Raw genomic sequence first — 27,262 nt, 5'->3', positions numbered from 1 at the left:
GCCACCTTTTGAATGTTCTGCTTAGAAATTTCTTCTGCCAAATACCCTAAATCTATCTCAATTTCAAAATTCCACAAATCTCTAGAGCAGGGGAAAAATCCTGATACCAATATTTGTATCAGTCAGGGTTCTCTAGAGGGACAGAACTAATAAGACATATATATCATATATATATATATATATATATATATATATATATATATATATAGTTATATAGTTTATATAAATTATACACACACACACACACACACACACACACACACACACACATATATATATATGTATGTATGTTGTGGGATCACAAGGTCCCACGATAGGCTGTCTAGAAGCTGAGGAGTAAGGAGAGCTAGTCTAAGTGCCAAAACTGAAGAACCTGGAGTTTGATGTTTGAGGGCAGGAAGCATGCAGCATGGGAGAAAGATGTAGGCTGGGAGGTTAGGCCAATCTATTTGCTAAAACATAACTAGAGTCACCTTTGCTCCAGCTCCTAATAAGTTCCTCATTTCCATCTGAGACCACCTCAGCCTGGACCTTATTGTTTATATCACTATCAGCATTTTTGTCAAAGCCATTTAACAAGTTTCCAGGAGGTTCCAATGTTTCCCACATTTTCCTGTCTTCTTCTGAGCCCTCAAAACTCTTCCAGTCTCTGCCTGTTACCCAGTTCCAAAGTTGCTTCCACATTTTCGGGTATCTTTTCAGGAACACCCCACTCTCCTGGTACCAATTTAGTCTATTATACAATTTTCACACTTCTGATAAAGACATAGTCGAAACTGGGAACAAAGAAAGGTTTAATTGGACTTACAGTTCCACATGGCTTGGTAAGCCTCAGAATCATGGTAGTAGGTGAAAGGCACTTCTTCTATGGTGGTGGCAAGAGAAAAATGAGAGAGAAGCAAAAAGAGGACACCCCTGATAAATCCATCAGCTATTGTGAGACTTATTCACTATCACCAGAATAGCAGGGGAAGACCAGCGCCATGATTCAATTACCTCCACGTGGGTCCTTCCCACATTATGTGGGAATCTGGGAGATACAATTCAAGTTGATATTTGGGCAGGTACACAACAGAACCTATCACTGTAGCAGAAAACTTAAAGTCCATACACTGCAGAAAATGTAGAAGCTACAGAATCATTTCAGGAAAACTGCTGAACAATAATCAGGAATAAGAAAAAAACAACAAAAACAAATGCTGGAGGGTGAATAAATCTGATACAAAAGTTGATACATTATCCAAATATCCAGTTTTCAGCAAAAAAAAATTATGAGACATGCAAACAAACAGGAAAGTAGATCTCATGCACAATGGTGAGGGGTATGGAAAGCAGCCAATGGAAAATGTCCCAAAGTAAGGCTCAGATATTGGAATTAGACAAAGACTATTATCAAGTATAAATGTTTTAAGTGAAAAACCATGCCTAAATAATCAAAATAATCCCACCTGTGGGACACTATCAAGCATACCAATGTACACTTAATGAGAGTTCCAGAACAAAAAGATAAAAAGAAAAAAGCAGGAAAAATATTTGAAGAAATGAGAGCCAGAGATTTGATAAAGTCGGTGAAAAATACTAGTCTACTCATTCAAGAAGTTCAAATAGAATAAATTCAGAAATCTATACCCAGACACATCTTATGTAAATTGGGGGAAAAAACACAAATAGAAAATCTTGAAAGCAGCAGTAGAATAATGACATATGTAACACTCATTAAGATTAATAGCTGACTTTTTATTAGAAACCATTCAACCAAAAGGACAGTGGGATGATATCATCAATGTTTTTGCAAGGAAAAGATTGTCAACCAATAATTCTCTATTTAGCTAAATTCCCATTCAAAATGGTTAAGACATTTTAAGATAAACAAAAACTGACAGAATTCATTGCTAGCAAATGTGCCTTTTAAGAAATGCTTAAGGGAGGTCTTCAGAATGAATGGGCATTTGATGGTAATTCAAATTCACAGAAAGAAATAAAATGTATCAGTAAAAGTAATCACACTGTGATTATAAAACTCAGTATAAATTTATTTTTAATTGTATCTTTTTCTTCTATTTATTTTAATGGATAGCTATATAAAGCCATAAATTAATAATTATAAATTTGTTTTCATTGATTTATAACCTAATGATGAAATTCATAAGAAGGGAGGACAGAATTAGAGCAAAGATTTCTAGTGTGCTGAAAATATGTTAGTATTAATTAAGCTAGATTGCTTTAAGATGCTAATTAAATTCCCCAAGGAGAATAACCAGAAAAATGACCACAAAGTCATAAAAGAAATAAGAAAATTTAAGGCATGTATGAGAAAATACCTACTTGACAAGAATAAAGGGCAATGAAGAATAGAAGGGAGAAAAATATATAAGACATTTAGAAATCAAATAGCAACTGGCAGTGCCTTTACTAATGTCAGACAAAATAGCCATTAAGGCAAAAATTGTTATTAGATACAAAGAACAACATTCATAATAATCAGATGTACAATTCATTAGGAGGATATACTATTTCAAACACACATGAACTTACTGAGTCTCAAAATGTATGAAGTGAAACCAACATAACTGGTTTGAGAAGTAGATGATTCAACAATAATAGCTGAAGACTTCAAAATTTCCATTTCAATGGGGTATCAGGATAAATTATATGCTGGGCCTCAATAAATTTAAAAGAATTAAACCCATTCAATTAATGTTCTCTAATTGCAATGTAATTAATGTAGAAATTAATAACAAGTAAATCTGGCAACATCGAAATAATCAATGACTCGAATTACAAGTGAAATTACTTACAGATAAACGAAAATACAAACAAACTTTATAGGGAGCTAAAGCAGTTCTCGGAAAGGTTGGCACAGCTGCAAATAAGGTACAGCTGCAAATATTTTTTTTTTTTTTAAAGTGTCAAGTGGCTAAACTAACCTTTAATATTAAAAACTAGAAAAGGAGGTACAAACTAACTGCAAATCAAGCAGAAAAAAGTAAATGAAGGTTAGAAGCAAAATTAATGATATGACATAGAGATGAGAAAATGGAGAAAAAGGCAATAAAATCAAAAGTTGATTTTTTGAAAAGATTTAAAAAATAGACTTTGACCAAATAATAATAAAGAAAAAAATAGCGAAGTTTCAAATTAGTAAGTCAAGAATGAAATTAAGGGACTTCTTACAAATATAAGACAACTTAGATGAAACAGACAAATTCATAGAAAGACCCAAACTACAAAAATGGACTTTAAAAAGGGCATAATATGAATAGACTAACAACAAGCAAAGAGACTGAATAGATTGAATTGGTAATATTAAAGCATCCAACAAATAAAGCCCAGGTCCAAATGGCTTCACAAATGAATTCTAGCAACATCTTAGAAGAATTGTTACTGATTTTTTACAAATTCTTTCAAAGAAAAAGTGAACACATCTTAACTCATTTTACGATACTGATAGACAAATGCATTACAGAAAAATCACCAAAGCAAAAAGGTAAGAGAAGAAAAAAGGAAGAAAAAAAAATCTGTGAAACAAGAAAACAACAAAATGGCAGGAATAAATTCTTATCTATCAAAAATTACTTTAAATGTAAACTGATTCAATTCTTCAGTCAAAATTCAAAAACTGGCAGAATAGAAAAATAAACAAGATTTAGCTATATGCTAACAAGAGATCCACTGTAATTTTAAGGACATATATAGAATGAAACTGAAGAGATAGTAGATAACATTTCATGCAAATTATAACCAAAAGAGATCCAGATTACTACTAATTTATATCAGAAAAAATAAACTTCAGATCAAGAGACAAAGCAGCTCATTTCTAATGATAAAGAACTCAATTCACCAAGAGGACATGGCAATTGTAAATATGTATGAATCCAACATTAGAACATCTAAATATATAAAGCCAATATTAATGGACATGAAGAGAGAAATAAATAGCTATACAATAATAGAAGTGGACTTCAATATCTTACTTTCAACAATGAACAGATCAACCAGACAAAAGTAATAAGAAAATACTATAGCTGAACTGCACTTTAAAGAAAATAGATCTAACAAATATGTACAGAACTTTTCATCCAACAGCAACAGGAAACACATTCTTCTCTAGTGCACATTGAACATTTTCCAAGATAGACCATATATTAGGGTACAAAACGAGTCTTAACAAATTTAAAAAGATCAAAATTGGCCAGGTGCAGCGTCTCACCCCTGTAATCCTAGCGTTTGGGGAGGCTGAGACAGGCAGATCACTGTAGTTAGGAGTTTGAGACCAGCATGGCCAACATGGTGAAACCCCGTCTCTACTAAAAATACAAATATTAGCCAGGGTGATGGCAGGTGCCTGTAATCCCAACTACTCAGGAGTCTGAGGCAAGACAATCACTTAAACCCGGGAGGCAGAGGGTTGCAGTGAACTGAGATCATGCCACTGTACTCCAGCATGGGTGACAGAGTAAGACTCTGTCTCCAAAAATAATAAAAATAAAACAAAAATTATATTAAGTACTGATTTTTACCACAATGGTATGAAAGTAGAAATCAGTAACAGGAGAAATTTTGGCAAATTCTCAAATTGGAAAGTTAAACATGCTCCTGAGTAAACAATGGGTCAAATAAAAAAATCAAAAGAAAATTTTTTAAATTTCTCAAGACAAACAATGGAAGCAAAACATACCAAATCATATGGGATGCAGAGAACAACTTTTCAGTTTATAAGAATAAACTCCTACAATAAAAAAGAAAGATCTCAAATAGATAGCTTAACATTACACTTCAAGGAGCTAGAAAAAGAATAAACCCAAGTCTGCAGAAGAAATATACAGAATAGAAATAAAACAGCAGATTAAAAAAAGAGAAAAAATAGATAAAACTAGAGTTGGGTTCTTGAAAAAATAACCAAAATTTATAAATCCCTGGCTAGGTGAAGAAAAAACTCAAATCTATAAAATGTAGACATGACAGAAGATATCTCAGAATTTTTTTGAAGAGGTTATAGGAATAATTATACACCAACAAATCTGATAGTACAGAAGATGCAGATGAACTTCTAGAAAAATAAACTGCCAAGGTTGAATCAGGAAGAAACGAAAAGCCTTAACGGACGTAACAAACACAGAGACTGAACCAGTAATTTAAAATCTCCCAAAAAAGCAAAGCCCAGGACCAGATAGCTTCACAGTTGAATTCTATCAAACTGTCAAAGAAAAATTAATATCAATACAGGCATATCTCATTTTATTGCACTTTGCTTTATTGTGCTTCACAGAAAATGTGTTGTTTTTAACAAATTGAAGGTTTGTGCAACCCTGCTTCAGTCTGCTGTCACTATTTTCCCCAATAGCATATGCTCACTTCATTTCTGTCAAATTGTGATAATTATCTCACTATCTTAAAATCTATTATTATTAAATCTGTTATAAAGATCGGTGGTTAGTGATCTTTGACATTATTTTTTGTAATTGTTTTGGGATCCCAAGAACCATTCACATATAAGACAAAGAACTTACTAAATGTATGTGTTCTAACTGGTCTACTAACCAGCCATTTTCCCATCTCTCCCCATCTTCTTGGGCCTTCCTATTCCATGACTTACAAAAATATTAAGTTAAATAATCCTCTAAGATAAGCTAAATAACCTCTAAGTGTTCAAGTAAAAGAGTCACATGTCTCTCACTTTAAATCATAAGCTAGAAATTATTAAGCTAGTGAAGAAGGCATGTCAAAAGCCAAGAAAGACCAAGTCAGGCCTCTTGTGCCAAACAGCTAAGACAAGTTGAGAATGCAGAAAAAAAAAAAAAAAATACTTCTTAAAGGAAACTAAGTGTCGCAACAGTGAACAGATGAATTACATGAAAGACAAACCAGCCTTATTGCTGATATAGAGAAAGTTTTAGTAGTCAATAGATCAAATCGGCCACAGCATTCCTTTAAATCAGTGCCTCATCTAGAGCAAGGCCCTAACTTAAACTCTATGAGGATACAAGTGGTGAGACAGCTACAAACAAAAAAGTTTAAAGCTGGCCAGGCACGGTGGTTCATGCTTGTAATCCCAGCACTTTGGGAAGCTGACACAGCCAAATCACTTGAAGTCAGGAGTTCCAGACCAGCCAGGCCTACATGACAAAACCCCATCTCTACTAAAAATACAAAAAAATTAGCCAGGTGTAGTGGCAGGCACCTGTAGTCTCAGCTACTCAGGAGGCTGAGGCAAGAGAATTGCTTGAACCCAGGAAGTGGAGGTTGCAGTGAGCCAAGATTGCACCATTGAACTCCAACAAGAGCAAAACTCTATCTCAAAAACAAAAGAAAAGTTTAAAGCTAGCAGGTATCAGTTCATGATGTTTAAAGAAAGAAAACATGTATATAACATAAAAATGCAAGGTAAAGAAGCAAGTGTTTATACAGAACCTAGAGCAAGTTTTTATAAGATCTAGCTAAGATAATTGATGAAGGTAGTTACACAGAGCAACAAACGTTTGTTGTGGAAAAAAAAATAGCCTTCATATTAGAAGAGGTGTCACCTAGGACTTTCAAAATTAGACAGAAGTCAATGCCCGGTGTTGTAGTCTGTTCTCACATTGCTATAAAGACATTTCCAAGACTAGGTAATTTTTAAAGAAAAGAAGTTTAATTGTATTACAGTTTTACATGGTTGGGGAGGCTTCAGGAAACATACTCTCATGGTGGAAGGTGAAAGAAGCAGGCACCATCTTCACAAGGAGACAGGAGGGGAAATGAATACAGGAGGAACTACTAAACACTTCTAAAAAACCATCAGACATCATGAGTACTCACTCTCATAAAAACAGCATGGGGGAAATGACCCTCATGATTCAATTAACTTCATCTGATCTCTCCCTTGACACATGGAGGATTAAGAGGATTAAAAGTCAAGATGAGATTTTGGGTGATGGGGAGAACAGCCAAATCATATCACCTGGATTCAAACCTTCAAAAGATAGGCTGACTCTCTTTTTAGGAACTAATGCAGCTGGTCACTAAGTTTAAGCCAAAGTTCATTGACCATTCCAAATCTTACAGCCCTTAAGAATTATGTTAAATATACTCTGTCTGTGGTCTATAAATGGAACAAAGAATTATATTAAATCTTCTGTACCTGTGGTCTATTAATGGAACAAAAATGAGATTATAGCACATTTATTTATAGCATGGTTTACTGAATATTTTAAACCCATCATTGAAACTACTAAGAAAAATATTCTTTTCAAAATATTGCTCATTGATAATGCACCTGGTCACCCAAGAGCTCTGATGGAGATGTATAAGGAAATTAATGTTTTAATATCTGTTAACACAACGTCCATTCTGCAGTCTGTGGATCAAAGAATAATTTTGACTTTCAAATCTCACCACTTAAATGCATTTATAAGATTACAACTACCACAGAAAGTAATTCTTCCAGTGGATCTGGGCTAAGTAAATTGAAAGCCTTTTGGAAAGGATTCACTACTGTAGATGCCATTCAGAATATTTGTGATTCATGGGAGGAAGGTCAAATTATTAACATTAACAGAGGTATGGAAGAAGTTGATGCTAAAATTCACAGATAATCTTGAAGAGTTCAATACTTCAATGAAGCAAATTACTGCAGCTATAGGGGAAACAGCAAAAGAATTAGAAGTGAAGCCTAAAGATGTCACTAAATTGCTGCAATCTCATCATAAAAGTTGAAAAATGAGGAATTGCTTTTTAAGGAGAACCAAATAAAGTGGTTTATTGGATGGAATCTACGCTTGGAGATGTTGTGAATGTTGTAGAAATGACAGGATTTAGAATAATACATAAATCTAGCTGATAAAGCAGTGGTAGGCTTTGAAAGGACTGACTCCAATTTTGAAAAAAGTTCTACTGCGAAGAAAATACCATCAAACAGCATCACATGCCACAGGAAATCTTTTGTTAAAGGAAGAGTCAATCAATACAGTAAACTTCATTGTTGTCTTATTTATTTTTTTACGATTTCCACAGCCATCCTAACCTTCAGTAACCACATCCTGATTAGCAATTATCAAAAGTGAGGCAAGACCCTCCATCAGAAAAAAAATTATGACTTACTAAGTGTTCATATAATTAACATTTTTTAGCAATAAAGTATTTTCTAATTAAGGTTTGTACAATTTTTTTAGACATACTGGTATTGTACATATAACAGACTACAGTATAGTGGAAACATATCTTCTATGTTCAGTGGGAAACTAAAAAGTTAGTATGACTCACTTTATTATTATATTTGCTATCTTGCAGTGCTATAGAACTAAACCTACAGTATCTCAAATGTATGCTAGTACTTCTCAAACTCTTACACACACACACACACACACACACACACACTCTCACACACACACTCACACACACACACAAAGAGTTGGAGGGAGAACTTTTAACACATTTACAAGGCCAGTATCACCTAAGACAAATACCACAAGCAAACTACAGGTCAAAATCTGAGTATGAATGCAAAAATTTTCAATTAAATAGCCAATCAAATTTAACAACATATCAAAAAGATTATACATCATGATCAAGTCATATTTATCCCTGGCATGAGTGGCTAGTTTAATGCAAATAAATCAGTGTGCTAAGATCACATTAACAGTGGCAAAAACACTCATGATTATCTACACTGGTGCAAAAAAAGTATTCAATAAAGTTCAACATCTTTTCTTGATTAAAAACTCATAATAAGTTAGATATAAAAGCTAATTGTCATCAACATAATAAAGGCTATTTATGAAACACTCATAGAAAGAATCATAACAAATGGGTAGAAATGGAAAGTTTTTCCTCTAAGAACTGGGAATGGAGAAACTGAAAACTTTTAAGAACTGTTACACGATAAGAATGCCCCGTTTTCACCACTTTACTCAACATACTACTTGAAATACTATTAAAAGCAATCAGACAAAAATAAACATTATTCAAACTGGAAAGGAAGAAATAGTTATCTCTAATTGCAGATGGGATGATTCTTTATGTAGAAACCCCAAAGACTACACCAAAAAAAAAAAAAACTATTCAAACTAATATATAAATTTAATAAAATTGAAAAATACAAAATAAGCATACAAAAATCTGTGGGATTTCTGTATACACATCATGACCTAGCCCAAAAATTTTTAAAAAATAATAATCCTATTATGACAGTATTCAAAAAATGCCAAGAAATAAATATTTACTTGTACACTGAAAACTATAAAGATGAAAGAGATGAAAGACTTGTGCACTGAAAACTATAAAACAATGATAGGAGGGTGGCAGGGCCAAGATGACCAACTAGAATCAGTGGCAAGTGGAGGCTCCCATCAAAAAGATCCAAACAGCATGTGAATACTGTACCAGCACCCAAGGTATCCAAGTCTGTCATTAGGACTGACTAGGCAACTGGCATGACCCATGGAGGCAAAGGAAGAGCAGTGTGGTGTGGTGGCCCACTTGAGAGCAACACAGGGCAGAGAAGCCCCTACCCCCAGCCAAGGGTGGCACTGAGTGAACATGCTACCCAGCCTGGGAAACCATACTTTTCCCATAAAACTATGTAACCCATGGATTGGAAGACCCCACTCATAAGCCCATGCCTCTAGGGCCTTGGCTTCTAGCCACAGAGCTGCACAGATTCTCAACAGCCACTCAGCTAGAAACGGCCTAAGCCTGCTTAGTTCCTGGGGAGCAGTAGCCATCACCACAGCTGTGGCTGCCTGTCTCTGCTGGATGATCTCCTGGGGGAGGGAAGCAGCCAACATTGCACCTGCAGGGCCTCCCTGCAGGACTCCAACTTGGGAAAGAACTCTGATCTCCTTGGGCCTGAGCCCCAGAGGGAGAGGTGGCCATACTCTCTGCAGGCCAGCAGACTTAGTATTTATTCTTGCTATCTCTGAGAAATCCAGGCAGCACAGATGGTTTCCCTCCAGCACAGCACACCCCCTCCACCAAGTGGCAGCCAAAGTGCTTCATTAAATGGGTGCTGCTTCCTGTGCCACTCAATTGGATGAAACCCACCAACAGGGGTTGCCAAACACTTTATACAGCACCATCCCTACTGGCATCAGGTCAGTGCCCCTCAAGGTCAGAGATTCCAGAGGAAGGAGCAGGCACCCATCTTTGCTGTTCTCCAGCCTCCCTGAGTGACATCTCCAGGTGTGGGAGTGAACCAGATGAATAGGGCCTGAAGTGAAATCCTAGCAAACCACAGCAGCCCTACCGAAGAGGGAACTGACTACTGAAAGAAAAAACAGAAAGCAACAACAACAGCATCAACCAAAATAACAAAGTCCCCAGAAAAACCTCATCCAGGGGTCGGCAACCTCAAAGAATGAAACTAGACACTCATGAAGATGAGAAAGAATGAATAAAACACTGAAAACCCAAAAGGTCAGAGTGCCTGTTCTCCAGATGATCACACCTCTCCAGCAAGGGTGCAAAACTGGACAGGGGATGAGATGGACCCATTGACAGAAGTAGGCTTCAGAAGGTGAGTAATTACAAACTTCACTGAGGTAAAGGAGCGTGTTCAAATCCAATGCAAAGAAGCTACGAACATTGATAAAAGGTAACAGGAGCTTCAAATTAGAATAACCTGTATAAAGAGGACATTAATGACCTGAAGGAGCAGAAAAAACACACCATGAGAATTCTGAAGCATACACCAGTAGCAATAGCCAAATCAATCAAGCAGAAGAATGAATATCAGAGATGGGAGATTATCTTGCTGAAATAAGGCGGGCAACCAAGGTTAGAGAAAAAAAGGAATAAAAAGGAACAAACAAAACCTCTGAGAAATAATGGGACTATGTAAAAGGACTGAACCTATGACTGATTGGAGTACCTGAAAGTGATGGTGAGAATGGAATCAAGTTAGAAAAAACACTTAGGATATTATCCAGAAGAACTTCTGCAACCCAGCAAGACAGGACAACATTCAAAATGGGGAAATACAGAGAACCCTATTAAGATATTTCCTTAGAAAATCAACCCCAAGACACATAATCGTCAGATTCTCTAATGTAAAAATGAAGGAAAAAATGTTAAGAGCAGCCAGAGAGAAACATCAAGTTCCTCACAAAGGGAAGCCCATTCAGAATGACAGCACATCTCTCAGCAGAAATGCTACAAGCCAGGAAAGTGAGGGCCAATAGTCAACATTCTTAAAGAAAATAATTTTCAACCCAGAATTTCATATCCTGCCAAACTAAGCTTCATAAGGGAAGAAGAAATAAAATCCTTTCTAGACATGCAAATGCCCGGAGAATTCATCACCACCCACCTGGCTTGCAAAAGCTCCTGAAGGAAGCATTAAATACATAAAGGAAAAACCACCACCAGCCACTGCGAAATACTAAACATATGAAGACTAATGACACTATGAAGAAACAGCATCAACTAGTGTGCAAAACAACCAGCTAGCATCATGATGACAGGATCAAATTCACATATAACAATATTATCTTAAATGTAAATGGGCTAAATGCTCCAATTAAAAGACAGACTGACAAACTGGATGAAAGGTCAAGACCCATTGGTATGCTATATTTAGAAGACCCATCTCACATGCAAAGTCACACATAGGCTCAAAATAAAGGGATGGCGGAAAATTTACCAAGAAAAAAACAAAAAAGCAGGGTCTGCAATCCTAGTCTCTGACAAAACAGACTTTAAACCAACAAATATCAAAAAAGACAAAGAAGGGCATTACATGATGGTGAAAGGATCAATACAACAAGAAGAGCTAACTATCCTAAATATATATATGCACCCAATACAGGAGAGCCCAGATTCATAAAACCAATTCTTATAGACATACAAAGCAACTCAGACTCCCACACAATATTAATGGGAGATTTTAACATCCCACTTTCAATATATCAATAAACAGAAAATTAATAAGCATATTCAGCACTTGAATTCAGCTCTGGATCAAGCAGACCTAAAAGACATCTAAAGAACTCTCTATCAATAACAAGAGAATATACATTTTTCTCAGTGCCACATGGAACTTACTCTAATATTGACCACATAATTGGAAATAAAACACTCCTCAGCAAATGCAAAAGAAGTAAAATCATAACAAGCAGCCTCTCAGACCACAGTGCAATCAAATTAGAACTCAGGACAAAGAAACTCACTCAAAACCACACAACTACTTGGAAATTGAACAACCTGCTCCTAAAAGATTCCTGGTTATATAATGAAAGTAAGGCAGAAATCAAGAAGTTCTTTGAAACCAATGAAAACAAAAAGACAACATATCAGAATCTCTGGGATGCAGCTAAAGCTATGATAAGAAGGAAATTTATAGCACTAAATGTCCACATCAGAAAACTAGAAAGATCTCAAATCAATACCCTAACATCATAATTAAAAGAGCTAGAGAGGCAAGAGCAAACAAATCTAGAAGCTAGCAAAGGATAAGAAATAACTAAGATCAGAGCCAAACTAAAGGAGTTAGAGACATGAAAAACCCTTTGAACAAAAAAAAACAAAATCAATGAATCCAAAGCTGATTAAAAAAAAAAATAGGTAGCTAACCTAATAAAGAAGAAGAGAGAGATGAATCAAATAGACAAAATGAAAAATGATCAAGGAGATATCACCACTAACCCCATGGAAATACAAACTACCACCAGAGAATACTATAAACACCCCTGTGCAAATAAACCAGAAAGTCCAGAAGAGATGGATAAATTCCTGGACACATACACCCTCTCAAGATTAAACCAGGAAGAAGTTGAATCTCTGAATAGACCAGTAAGAAGTCCTGAAATTGAGGCAGTAATAGCCCACCAACCAAAAAAAAGCCCAGGACTAGATAGATTCACAGCTGAATTCTACAAGAAGTACAAAGAGGAGCTGGTATCATTCTTTCTGAAACTATTTCAAACAAATGAAAATGAGGCAAGCATCAACCTGATACCAAAACTGGGAAGAGATGCAACAAAAAAAGAAAAGTTGAGGGTAATATTACCAATAAATAGCAATCCAAAAATCCTCAATAAAATACTGACAAACCAAATCCAGTGGTACATCAAAAAGTTTATTCACCACAATTAAGTTGGCTTCATCACTGGAATGCAAGGCTGGTCCAACATATGCAAATCAATAGAAGTAATCTATCACATAAACAAAACCAATGATGAAAATCACATGACTATCTCAATAGATGCATAAGAAGCCTTTGATAAAATTCAACATCACTTCATGCTAAAAAATCTCAAAAAACTAGGTATTAATGGAACATATCTCTAAATGATAAGAGCTATTTATGACAAACCTACAGCCATTATCATACTAAATGGGCAAAAGGTGGAAGCATTTCCTTTGAAAACTGGCACAAGATAAGAATGTCATCTCTCACTACTCCTATTTAACATAGTACTGGAAGTTCTGGCCAGGTCAATCAGGCAAGAGAAAGAAATAAAGCATATTCAAATAGGAAGAGAGGAAGTTAAATTGTCTCTCTTTGCAGATGACATGATTGTTTATTTAGAAAACCCCATCGTCTTCAGCCGAAAAACTCTTTAAGCTGATAAGCAAATTAAACAGTGTCTCAGGACACAAAAATCAATGTGGAAAAATCACTGGCATTCCTATACACCAACAATATACAAGCAGAGAGCCAAATCACGAATAAACTTCCATTCACAATTGCTACAAAGAGAATAAAATACCTAGGAATACAGCTAACAAGGGACATGAAGGATTTCTTTAAGGAGAACTACAAACCACTGCTCAAGGAAATAAGAGAGGACACAAACAAATGGAAAGACATTCCATCCTCATGGACAGGAAGAATATCTTGGAAACAGACATAATGCCCAACATAATTTATAGATTAAATGCTACTTTCATCAAACTACCATTGACATTTTCACAGAATTAGAAAAACAAAATACTTTAAGATGTAAATGGAACCAAAAGGAGCTCCTATAGCCAAGACAATCTTAAGCAAAAAGAACAAAGCTGGAGGCATCATGCTCCCCTAACTTCAAACTATAATACAAGGCTACAGTATCCAAAACAGCATAGTACTGGTACCAAAACAGAAATATAGATGAATGGAACGAAACAGGCAACTCACATATACGTCTATAAATCTACAATCATCTGATCTTTGACAAACCTGACAAAAACAAGCAAGGGGGAAAAGACTGCCTATTTAATAAATGGTGCTGGGAAAACTGGCTGACCATATGCAGAAAACTGAAACTGGATTTCTTCCTTACACCTTCCACTCTAGATTAAAGACTTCATGTAAAACCCAAACCATAAAAATTCTAGAAGAAAACCTAGGCAATACCATTCAGGACGTGGGCATGGGCAAGACTTCATGAATAAAACACCAAAAGCAACAGCAACAAAAGCCAAAATTGAAAAATGGGATCTAATTAAACTAAAAAGATTCTACACAGCAAAAGAAGCCATCATCAGAGAGAACAGACAACCTACAGAATAGAAGAAAATTTTTGCAATCTACCCATCTGACAAGGGTGTAATATTCCAAATTTACAAGGAATTTAAACAAATTTAGAAGAAAAAAACAACTCCATCAAAAAGTTGGCAATGGATATGAACAGACACTTCTCAAAAGACAACATTTATGTGGCCAACAAACATATAAAGAAAAGCTCAACATCACTATTGTTATAGAAATGCAAATCTGAACCACAATGAGATACCATCTCATGCCAGTCAGAATGACGATTATTAAAATGTCAAGAAACAACAGATGGTGGCGAGGCTGTGGAGAAATAAAAATGCTTTTACACTGTTGGTAGGAGTATAGATTACTTTAACCACTGTGAAAGACAGTATGGTGATTCCTCAAGGATCTAGAACCTGAAATACCATTTGACCCAGCAATCCCATAAGTGGGTATATATCCAAAAGATTATAAAACATTTTATTATAGAAATACATGCACATGTATGTTTATTACAGCATTATTCCTAATAGCAAAGACATGGAAACACCCCAAATGTCCATCAATGATAGACTGGATAAAGAAAATCTGGTACATACACACTATGGAATATTATGCAGCCATTAAATAGAATGAGATCATGTCCTTTGCAGGGACATGGATGAAGCTGGAAGCCATCATTCTCAACAATCTAACACAAGAACAGAAAACCAAATACCACACGTTCTCACTTATAAGTGAGTTGATAAATGAGAACACATGGACATAGGGAGGGGAACAACCCACACTGGGGCCACTCAGAGGGTGGGGGTGAAGGGATGGAGAGCTTTAGAACAAATAGCTTATACTCGTGGGGCTTAAAACCCCTAGTTGACTGGTTGATAGAAGCAGCAAACCACCATCACACACAAATACCTATATAAGAAACCTACACGTTCTACACTTGTATCCCAAAACTTAAAAAAAAAAAAATTAAACTCAATAGATATCTGCCTTCTTATGTTATGTGTAGACCTTGGATGGACATATATCACTGTCTGGATTGCTGTAACACTGCACAATACACAGAGCATTTTGAAAACCACTAAATCTAGTTTCTAATTAAAGTTATAAAGTTAAAAGAAAAAAAAAGTGATATATATATACCATTGAATACTATATATCCATAAAAACAATGATATTATATTCTTTGCAGCAACATGGATGAAACTGGCGACCATTATACTAAACAAACTTCAATTGTGGTGATGTTTGCAAAACTCTGAGCACATTAAAAATCACTGAGCTTTACACTTTAAACAGGTGAATTTTATAGCACATGAAACATAGCTCAATAAAACTATAAAAAAGAAAATTATTATTAGTATTATAATGCAATTTGTATCACTAGGCAATTCAAATAAAGGTTAATAGTGATTAAAAGCTATATTTATTTAACTCAATTTACAGAAGGACATTTTAATCAGGACATTTAATAATTAAGTATAAGCTTACATATCATGATAGATGTTAAAAACACAGGAAATAGAAATGTAAAATAGTCTTCTCATTACAAGTATTTGAGGCATAATTGAGCTTTATATATTTATACTTCAAAAGTCAAGAATGCTTAATTATAAACTGGACGGCTGTGAACAAATGTATATGTTCTCAGTAAATACTTATACAAGAAAAAATATATTTTTTCTAACAAATTTCAACTAGCTTTAATTATCAAAATGCTGATTAATTGCCAAATAATATAGTCATGGCAGAATCCAGTGTAGAATAGTGAGGCTGTCAAAGCCAGTTCTATTATTTGTTTCGCTGCCATACTTTAATGCTTGTTAGGCACTGACCACACTTAAAATCAGCACACTCCACCTTTATATTCTATTAAATGAATATAAAACTGAGTGCATCCAACATTTAACTATGTTTGCTGTAATTTTGAAACTTTTAATTTGTTTTGGATCCCATTGATAACAAATAACTGAATTTAAATGGGCTATGATTTCTTTATAATCATTGTAGGAAAGGAGAAATCTAGCTACAAATTATGTTTAAATACAATGAAATTTTTATCAAGACTAAACGTAACATGTATGAAGGCTGTCAAGTTTAGTGTTTATTTAAACATTTATTTGTTTATATTTCTGACACCATTTTTAACATTCTGTACACATTAATAAACCGTGGGCTCTAGATACAGTATTTATAGTGTCTATTGGATATACCAGCTCAATTATACATGGTACCTTGTACAAATCAATTAACTTCTCTCCATTTCTGTTTTCACGTTTCTAAAATAAGATCAAGTAGCATTTTTACATATTGTTTTGAGGACTAATACTACCATTCATTAAATACTTTTTTTCAAAGTCTGACACACAGAATACTTATTAAACTTAAGTTAATAAATATCTTGAATACGTTCAATTACCAGGCATTGTGCTATGTATGCATTGGGGATAAAAAGGAAAATAAGACATGGTCCCTTCCTTCAAGGAGACCATTGGACAATGCAAAAATGGTTTTACTATAATATGGCACATATATCAACATAAATATACACAAAATTCAACATTGTCTCAGAATGAATAACTTTTATGTGGGAACAGGTAAAGCCAGTTATAAAGAGGTAACTGCCTTTTGAAACAGGCAGCAATATCTAAGAGGTCCACAATCACTGGATCCTGTATGAGTGAAACTTTTGCCTTTCCCTACTTCTTCTCTTATTGTTTATACTAATAGGATATACTGCAGTGGAATGAACATGGATATAGGGACCTGATGAAACTCAATTCAAAATCCAGCCATGCCACAGTTTCTCAAATGGCTACAAAGTTATCCATGGCACAACCATGATATGGGATGTTGATAGTGGGGGAGGTTGTGTGGGGACTGGAGGAGGAAGTAAATGAGATCTCTCTACTTTCCACCCAATTCTGCTGGGAACCTAAAACTGCTCTAAGAAAGGAAGTTTATTAATTAATAAAACAAGTTATTTGGGCCATAAACCCCTACAAAAAAAGTAATGCAAAAAGAGGCAAATATGAGAATTTTTGTCCTGATTTAACTTCTAATTAGAAAGCAAATGCTTTTTCATTTTGTAATGATAAAACATTCAAATTTTTATCATTAAACACATATTACTATGTACTAGATAATATCATAAACACTGTTGACTATAGAAACATGATAAATGGAACTTAACGCAGATAAACTTACAGTTGAAGGGAAAAAGATACTATGCTTGGGCAGTTTCTACATCATCATGGAAAATGATGTGTGCATCATATGATTACTGTGAAGGTTAAGACATAATAAGCACGAAATATGAAGCACACTCTATCATAGAGTAGAGTTTCAATAAATGTTGTCTCCTTTCCCCAATCACTGCAGAACTTAGGCCTCTGAAGGATCTAAGAAACCATCAATTCAGATCTACTTTATGTTAAATTATCAGGAATAAAGATTAGTTATCAATATATTTAAAATAAACATTTTAATAAAAGCATACGTCCATACTATTCCGGGTTTTAGATTTAATATAAGATAATATTCTCTGTTAGCTTCCTAGGGCTACTATAACAAAGTACCAAACTGATATCAAAACATAACTTTATTCTTATAGTTCTGGAGAACAAAAGTCTGAGAACAAGGTGTCAGTTGGGTTATGCTCTTTCTTAGGTTCTAGAGGAGAATCCGTTTCATGCCTCTTTGCTAGCTTCCAGTGATTGCTACTGTCTTTGGCTTGTAGCGTCATCAATCTAATTTCTGCTTCTGTCTTCCTGTGCCCTCTTCCCTGAGTCTGTGTCCAAATTTTCTTCTTATAAGAACATCAATCATTGGAATAGCACCCATTATAATCCAGTTGGATCTCATCTTGACTTGATTACACCTGCCAAAATATTATTTCTAAATAAGGTCACATTTACAGTATCTAGGGGGTTAGAATTTGAACGTGTTTACTGAGGAACAAAATCCTACACATTTTACTATGTTAGAATATATTGTAAATTTTTATTTGGAGCATCTTTTGGTTCTGATTAATAAACCTTACCAACAGAGAGGATAGACCAACAGAGAAGATAGAAATATATAATATTAATGTTTCATGGGTGTAATTATAATTCATGTGTTACAGGTATAATATAATGCAAATCTTATAATTCCTTACATTTAATCTAGAAAGATTTATGTCTATTACACTAATACCAAATGAAGGCATATGATTCATTGACTAATACCAATTTAAAAATTATTCATTCAACTATGCAGTCCAACTTAGAAGTTTTATCAGTAAAAGAAACTATGGCAGATTAAAGGTTACCACACATATTTTAACACTCATTCCATTAGGAAGTGAATTTAAATTCTCTTTTCCTTGAATCTAGCAGGATCTTAGTGCATTGCTTCTAACCGATAGAATGTTATGAATATGACAGTACGATGATATATGAGATTAGGACAGAAAAATACTTGCACTTTCTTCCTTTTGTATTAGTCCACTTTCACACTTCCAATAAAAACAAACCTGAGACTGAAAAATTTACTAAACAAACAAGTTTAATGGGACTGATAGTTCCACATGGCTGGGGAAGCCTCATAATCATGGTGGAAGGCAAGCAGGAGCAAGTCAAATCTTACATGGATGGCAGCAGGCAGACAGAGCTTGTGCAGGGAGACTCCTGCTTTTCAAAACCATCAGAGGTTGTGAGACTTACTCAGTATTACTAGAGCAGCATGGGAAAGACCTGACCCCATGATTCAATCACCTCACATGAGGTCCCTCCCAAAACAGGTGGGAATTCAAGATGAGACTTGGGTGAGGACACACCCAAACTATATCATTCTGCAACTGGCCCCTCCAAATCTCATGTTCTCACATTTCAAAAACCAATCATGCTTTCCTGGCAGTCCCCTAAAGTCTTAACTCATTTCAGCATTATTTCAAAAGTCCACAGTCCAAAGTCTCATCTGAGACAAGGCAAAGTCTCTTCTACCTATCAACCTGTAAAATCAAAAGCAAGTTAGTTATGTCCTAGATACAATGGGGGTACAGAATTGGGTAAATACAGCTCTTCAAAATGTGAGACACTGGCCAAAACATAGGTTTCCCAAGCCCCATGCAAGTCCAAAATCTAGCAGGGCAGTCAAGTCTTAGAGCTCCAAAATGATCTCATTTGACTCTATGTCTCATGTCCAGGTCACACCAATTTAAGAGGTGGGCTCCCACAACCCTGCAAAGCTCTGCCCCTGTGGCTTTGCAGGGTATACTGCTACTCCTGGCTGCTTTCATGGGCTGGCAGTAAGTGTCTGAAGCTTTTCCACAGTCATAGTGCAAACTGTTGGTGGATCTACCATTCTGGGGTCAGGAGGATGGTGGCCCTCTTCTTACAGTTCCAATAGGTGGTGTCTCAGTAGGAACTCTGAATGGGGGTTTTGACCCCAGATTTCCCTTCCACATTGCCCTAACATAGATTCCTCTTGAGGTCCCTGCCCCCACAGCAAACTTCTGCCTGAGTATCCAGGCATTTCATACATATTCTGAAATCTAGGTAGAGGTTTCCAAACCTTGACTCTTGACTTCTGTGCACTTGCAGGCTCAACACCATGTGGAAACTGCCAAAGGTTGGGGATTGCACCCTCTGAAGCCATGGCCTGAGCTCTACATTGACCCCTTTCAGTCATGGCTGGAGTGGCTGGGACATAGGACACCAAGTCCCTAGACTGCATACAGCATGGGAACCCTGGACCCAACCCACCAAATCACATTTTTCTCCTAGGCCTCTGAGCCTGATTGGAGGACCTACCATGAAGGCCACTGTCATGCTCTAGAGACACTTTCCCCATGACCTTGGGGACTGAGATTTGACTCTTCATTACTTATGCAAACTTCTGCAGCTAGCTTAGATTTCTCCTCAGTGAAACAGAGTTTCCTTTTCTATCACATTGTCAAGCTACTAATTTTCTGAAGTCTTGTGTTGTGTTTCCTTTCTAAAACTGAATGCTTTTAACAGCATCCAAGTCACCTCTTGAATGCTTTTCTGCTTAGAAATTTCTTCTGCCAGATACCCTAAATCATTTCACCAAGTTCAAAGTTCCACAAGTCTCTAGTGGCAAAATGCCACCAGTCTCTTTGCTAAAACATAACAACAGTCATCTTTGCTCCAGGCCCAACAAGTTCCTCATCTCCCTCTGTGACCACCTCAGCCTGGACTTTAATGTTCATATCACTATAAGCATTTTTGTCAAAGCGATTCAACAAGTTTCTAGAAATTTCCAAGCTTTTCCACATTTTTGTGTCTGCTTCTGAGCCCTACAAACTATTTCAACCTTTGACTGTTACTGAGTTCCAAAGTTGCTTGCACATTTTTGGGTATCTTTTCAGCAATGCCTCATTCTACTGGTACTAATTTACTGTATTAGTCTGCTTTCACACTGCTGATAAAGATATACCCAAGACTGGGCAATTTACAAAAGCAGGAGGTTTAATTGGACTTAAAGTTCTACTTGGCTGGAGAAGCCTCACAATCATGGTGGAAGGCAAGGCGGAGCCAGTCACATCTTACATGGATGGCAGCAGGCAGAGAGCACTTGTGTAGGGAGACCCCGTTTTTCAAAACCATCAGATCTTGTGAGACTTATTCAGTATCAGGAGAATAGCATGAGAAAGTCCTGCCCTCATGATTCAGTTACCTCCCACCATTTCCTCCCACAATATGTGGGGATTCCAGATGAGATTTGGGTGGAGACACAGCCAAACCATATCACCTTGGTTTCTTAGAATGCTCACTCCAGCAGAAAACAGCCTCCCATATGAAATTAAACCAACTTTCAGGGGAGTACACATGAAGAAACCCGAATAACACATGCAGAAAGAGAGGGACCCAAACAAGTCCATCTTTCCAAGTGGGCCTGCCAACACCAGGCATGTGAGTGAACCCAATCTGAGCCCTCCAGTATGGACCAGTTGCATGTAACATAACACCAGTGGCCCTAGTCTGTCATGAAGATCAGAATTGCTCAGAAAGAACTCCACATAAATTTATGACCTATAATGCTATAAGACAATACAATGTTATTTTAAGCCAGTATGTTTAGAGATAGCTGTTACACAGCAATTATAATGGGGACACAAGCATCCTATACACATTCTGTGAATCTAGCCATCATGTGGTCAAGGAAAAACTGGGAGTCTTTGAGAAAGTAACTATACCCAGTGGAATTCTATAATAATCAAGTATCTGAGATCTCAGGGAGTTAGAAAAGCAGATGGTTATGCATTTCTCAGTGGGACTCTTAAAGAATTATAGAAAAGCTGAGCCAAGATTGATATTTTAGTTGAGATGACGGCAATATACACAGTGCTGAGACTCCCAGAGTGAGAAAGAGACAAGTTGAGCAGTCTGCCTAGTAACTTCCATGTGAAATGGGAGCACAGTGACTTCCACCCTTGAGTAAATCTCACCTGGCTACTATTCATGAACCCCTGCCCTCAACAATAAACTGGAGGTCAAGAGCATATAATCAAATCTGTGCTCACTGCCAAAGCAACTGAAATTTTTATGTATGCTGAAGAAACATTCCAAGTTTTGTCTAGAATCTCATTTAAAATTAAACAGAATTACCAAATACCGAAGGCAATTAAAAATTAAAAAGATACTAAACTGCAATTCAGATAAAAATAGAACACAAAATAACTTCAAATAAAAAAAATAGTTGGTATCATGAGCAAAGTTTTGAAGGAATATTATATTAACAAATGTGGGATGTTATTTTTTAAATTACATTTCTAAAAACATTACTAAAATTTAAAGTTCAGTAAGTTAGATGAATAACAGAAGGAATTTTGTAGAAAAAGTAACTACCGTACTAGAAAAATACACTAAGATTATGTTAGAATATTCTACCAAATAAAGGAGATAAAGACTGAAAGTGAAAATACATCAAATATGTCTGTTTAAATGGGACATACACCAAATAGCAGTTCCAGAAGGTAGAGATATAGAGCATCAAATAACTATGATAATGAGAAGAAAAGGAAGAAGAATTGTATTGACTTTTGCCAATTAAATTAAACACATAAACAACTGGAAACAAAATCATCTGCATTCACACAGTTGACTTTTATCAACATGACTTTAATTTAAAAAAAAAATCATTGCTGAGAAGGCTAGAACTTGCAAACATCCTTAATTACTTATTCAGGAACTTCCTGAAAATACATTTAAGATAGCATTAGAAGACTCATCTCATAGTAAGGAACATTGAATGACTGGTTTTTTTCTGCAAAACTTACTTTGAAACCCTAGTCTCAAAAACAAAGTCTTCATTTGTCTACTAACCCCAAATTGCTATGTGAACTGCACCCATTTCAAATCAAGCCCCCACATTGAAACACCTGCCTTAAGCTAGAGCTACAAGATCTCATGTATACTGTCTCTGCCTCTCTTCCCTAAGAACCCCATCTAAAAGTGGGTGAAAGATATGAACAGTCACTTTTCAAAAGAAGACATTTATGTGGCCAACAAACATATGAAAAAATACTCATCATCACTGGTCATTAGAGAAATGCAATCAAAGCCACATTGAGATACTCTCTCACACCAGTTAGAATGGTGATCATTAAAAAATCTGGAGACAACAGATGCTGGAGAGGATGTGGAGAAATAGGAATTCTTTTACACTGTTGGGGGGAGTGTAAATTAGTGCAACCATTGTGAAAGACAGTGTGGCAATTCCTCAAGGATCTAGAAATAGAAATATCATTCGGCCCAACAGTCCCATTACTGGTTATATAACCGAAGGATTATAAATCGTTCCATTATAAAGACACATTCATGCATATGTTTATCGTGGCACCGTTTACAATAGCAAAGACTTGCAACCTACCCAAATGCCCATCAAGGATACAATGGATAAAGAAAATATGGCACATGAACACCATGGAATACTATGCAGGCATAAAAAGGATGAGTTCATGTCCTTTGAAGGGACATAGATGAATCTGGAAACCATCATTCTCAGCAAACTGACACAAGAACAGAAAACCAAACGCTCCCTGGTCTCATTCATAAGTGGATGTTGAACAATGAGAACAATTGACACAGGGAGGGGAACATCACACACTGGGGTCTGTTGGGGGGTGGGGGGCTAGGGGAGCAATAGCAGGGGATAGGAAGGTTGGGGAGGGATAACATTAGGAGAAATACCTAATGTGGGTGATGGGGTGATGGAGGCAGCAAACCACCATGGCATGTGTATACCTGTGTAAGTACCCTGCAAGATCTGCACATGAACCCCAGAACTTAAAGTATGATTTAAAAAAACAGATGCTATCAATGTACTAAACTTTCCAGCACAATAAGCAATAAATTTTATTAGCAAGTCACATGCTAGTATTTCTGACAAGCAAGCATACAATGCATTGATATATCTTACAGTTGTCTTTCTCTTTGCTGTCCTACACTGAAAAAGAATTTTGAAAAACTATAACCCTGGCACATTTTTATTTGATATATAAAAATTTCTTCATAAACATAAGTAGTTGCAAATGATGCAATTGAAACTATAGCAAACATATTGGCAGTATAAATGTAAAATCATGCTCCAAATATATTCAATGTAGAAATGAATCCAATAAATACAAATAATTTAAAACCATAAACATATTTTAAGTAAAAAATTTTATAATATTTGGAAATTTAAGTTTTCTTTCAATTTCCGGCTTTAAAAAGCACTACCAAGAACCAGGCAAGATGGCCAAAGAGATGCAGCCAGGAGACACCTCTTCCACCAAGTGGAACCAAAATATAGAGTAAACCATTACACTTTGAACAGATCTTTTGAGAGAAAACATTGAAAGTTTACAGAGAGGTGACACAGACACTGTAGTTGAAGAGGGAGGAAGCTGGGCAGCCTACTCTGAGTCCCTGGGGACCAGGACTGGCCCCAGTCCTGAAATGAAGCTAAGGAAGAGGTTAGTGAAGGAACCCGAGGGTACTACACTTTTACCATAGACCTCTGGGATCCTAGCTACAGGAGTTGCATGACTCACATAGATCTTCGAACTGGCAGAAGAAGCCACCCAGCAATTAGGCAGAAGCACAGCTCACATTCATGAGAACCTGGAAAGTTCTGCCACACGATATAGCTGCAGTAAAATACAACCACAGGAGCCTGTACCCCAAAGTGCTCTATCTTGCACTGAGTGGCTGCAGTTTGCCAGGCCAGGAGAGGGCAGGGCTGCCATTGTCACAGAACTGGTGCACACTTGAGCCATGTAGCCCCTTGCCTGCTGGCACCTCTCACCATTGCCTGCCTGGTTGCTCCTGCAAAAGGGTACCCACAGTACAGCCTCCAATGCTGACAGCCTGAGTGTTTTGTTGGCAGCCTGGGAGAAGTTCGGCATCCCCCAGCATAGCCGGCGGTGGACTTCCGGGGGCCAGAGGACAAATATTTGGATCCAGATGCAATTCCCTAGGATTTGAACATGCCACTTAGGGGTAAGGGGTCGAGATCTATGGTCTGACCTCAAGCAAGTGAGGAGTAACCACACTCAGAACACAGAGAGGAGTGTGGCAAGGGTCTGTGGGCCAGCATGGAAGCTGCCCCACCCGCCGCCCGCCTTATAAGACCAGTTTAGGAATAGTATGGTCTCAGAGCCAGCCACAGCTTCCTCCTCCAGGAGCCGCATAGGCTAACATGCCTGGAACATTTCAGCAATCTGGGTGCAGAAGCCTTGAGACATGCCATGCCACTGGAGGTTGCTCCTAGAGGGATGCCCAAGAGAGACCCATTGAGTCAGGAGAGCATGAGCTGGGCAGGACTCACAGCCATCTGCTGGGCCAAAAACCTCAGGCCACAGAAGTCATTCCAGTTGTACACACAGCGTACTACTGCCCTGGGGGTGATTCTCTGCACTTGACCCACTGCATCACCATACCACTTGCAGACATACCCTACAACCTGCTCCTATTCTGACAAGCACAAGGGACCCACAGGTCACCCAGGAGTTGTTCATCGCCTGGTCATCTGGTGACCTAAACCTCAGTTCTGACCACCCCAAAGAGAAGAGAAGTACAGCTGGGAAAAGCCCCATTTAGGCCAAAGGAAACATGGGCACAGCACTAGTAGTTGAAAAGGATACCACCAAGGCCCTGGAACATACTTGGAAGGGAAGTCAAATCTCATCCCTCCTCTCCCCTCCCAGAGCGCTGCTGCACACCAACCGAAATACAAAAGGGGAGCACAGGAAGTCCTAGAAGGAGCAATCAGACATGAGAAAGAAAGAAAAGGCATCCAAATAGGAAAAGAAAAAGTCAAATCACTCTTCAGTGACAATAGGATTCTGTACCTAGAAAATCCTAAAGATTCTGCCAAAAGCTCCTAGATATGATAAAATTACTTTAGTAAAGTTTCAGGATACAAAACTCAACATAAAAATCAGTAGCCTTCCTATACACCAATAATGTTCAAGCTGAGAGCCAAATCAAGAACACAATCCCATTTATAATAGCTGAAAGTGAATAAAGTATCTAGGAATAGATACTTTACTTCTAACCAAGAAGATGGAAAATATCTACAAAGAGAACTATAACACAAGACAAAGAAATCAAAGAAGATACAAACGAATGGGAAAACATTCCACAGCCATGGATTGAAAAACTATTAAAATGGCCATACTACCCAAACTAATCTACAGATTGAATGCAATATGTATTAAACTATCAACATCATTTCTCACAGAATTAAAAAAGAAACAATCTAAAATTCATATGATACCCAAAACCAACCCAAACAGCCACAAAAAAAGTCCTAAGCACAAAGAATAAAGCTGAAAGCATCACCTGACTTCAAACTATAAGTCTACAATAACCCAGTCAACATGGTACAGGTACAAAAACAGACACATAGACTGATGGAATAGAATAGACAACACAGAAATAAAACCACATACCTGCAATCATCTGATCTTCAAAAAAGTCACTAAAAATAAGCAATGGGGAAAGGACTCCCTATCGGGCTAGCCACGTGCAGAAGAATGAAACTGGATGCCTATCTATTACAAAAATAAACTCAAGATGGATGAAAGATGTAAATGTAAGACCTCAAGCTATAAAAATCCTAGAAGAAAACCTAGGAAATAACCTTCTGCACATCAGCCTTGAGAAAGAATTTATGACAAAGGCCTCAAACGCAATTGCAACAAAAATTAAAATTGACAAGTGGGACCTAGTGAAACTAAAGAGCTTTTGTACAGCAAAAGAATCCATCAACAGAGTACACACAGCCCACAGAATAGGAGAAAATATTCACAAACTATGCAGTCTATAAAGGTCTAATAATCAGAACCTTTAAGGAAATTAATCCCACAAGCAAAAAAAAAAAACAATTCCATTAAAAAGTAGGCAAAGGACATGAACAGACACTTCAAAACATACAAGCAGCCAACAAACATGAAAAATTATTTTAGCTCAACATCACTGATAAGAGAAATACAAATCAAAAACTACAATGAGATACCATCTCATATAAGTCAGAATGGATATTATTAAAAAGTGAAAAACCAACAGATCCTGGAAAGGCTACACTTATGCATTGGTGGTAGGTATGTAAAATAAATTAGTTCAACAATTGTCAAAAGCATTTTGGAGGCATCTCAAAGAACTAAAAACAGAGCTATCATTCAACTCAGCAATCTTACTAGGTATATGGCCAGAGAAAAATAAGTTGTCCTACCAAAAAGACATATGTACTCATATGTTCATTACAGAACTATTCATAATAGCAAAGACATAGAGTCAATCTGGGTGCCCATCAATGGTGGATTGGATA

Source organism: Cebus imitator, unplaced genomic scaffold (assembly GCF_001604975.1).
Source record: "Cebus imitator isolate Cc_AM_T3 unplaced genomic scaffold, Cebus_imitator-1.0 Scaffold156, whole genome shotgun sequence".
Taxonomy (NCBI): domain Eukaryota; kingdom Metazoa; phylum Chordata; class Mammalia; order Primates; family Cebidae; genus Cebus; species Cebus imitator.
Note: the sequence above shows the minus strand (reverse complement) of the source record.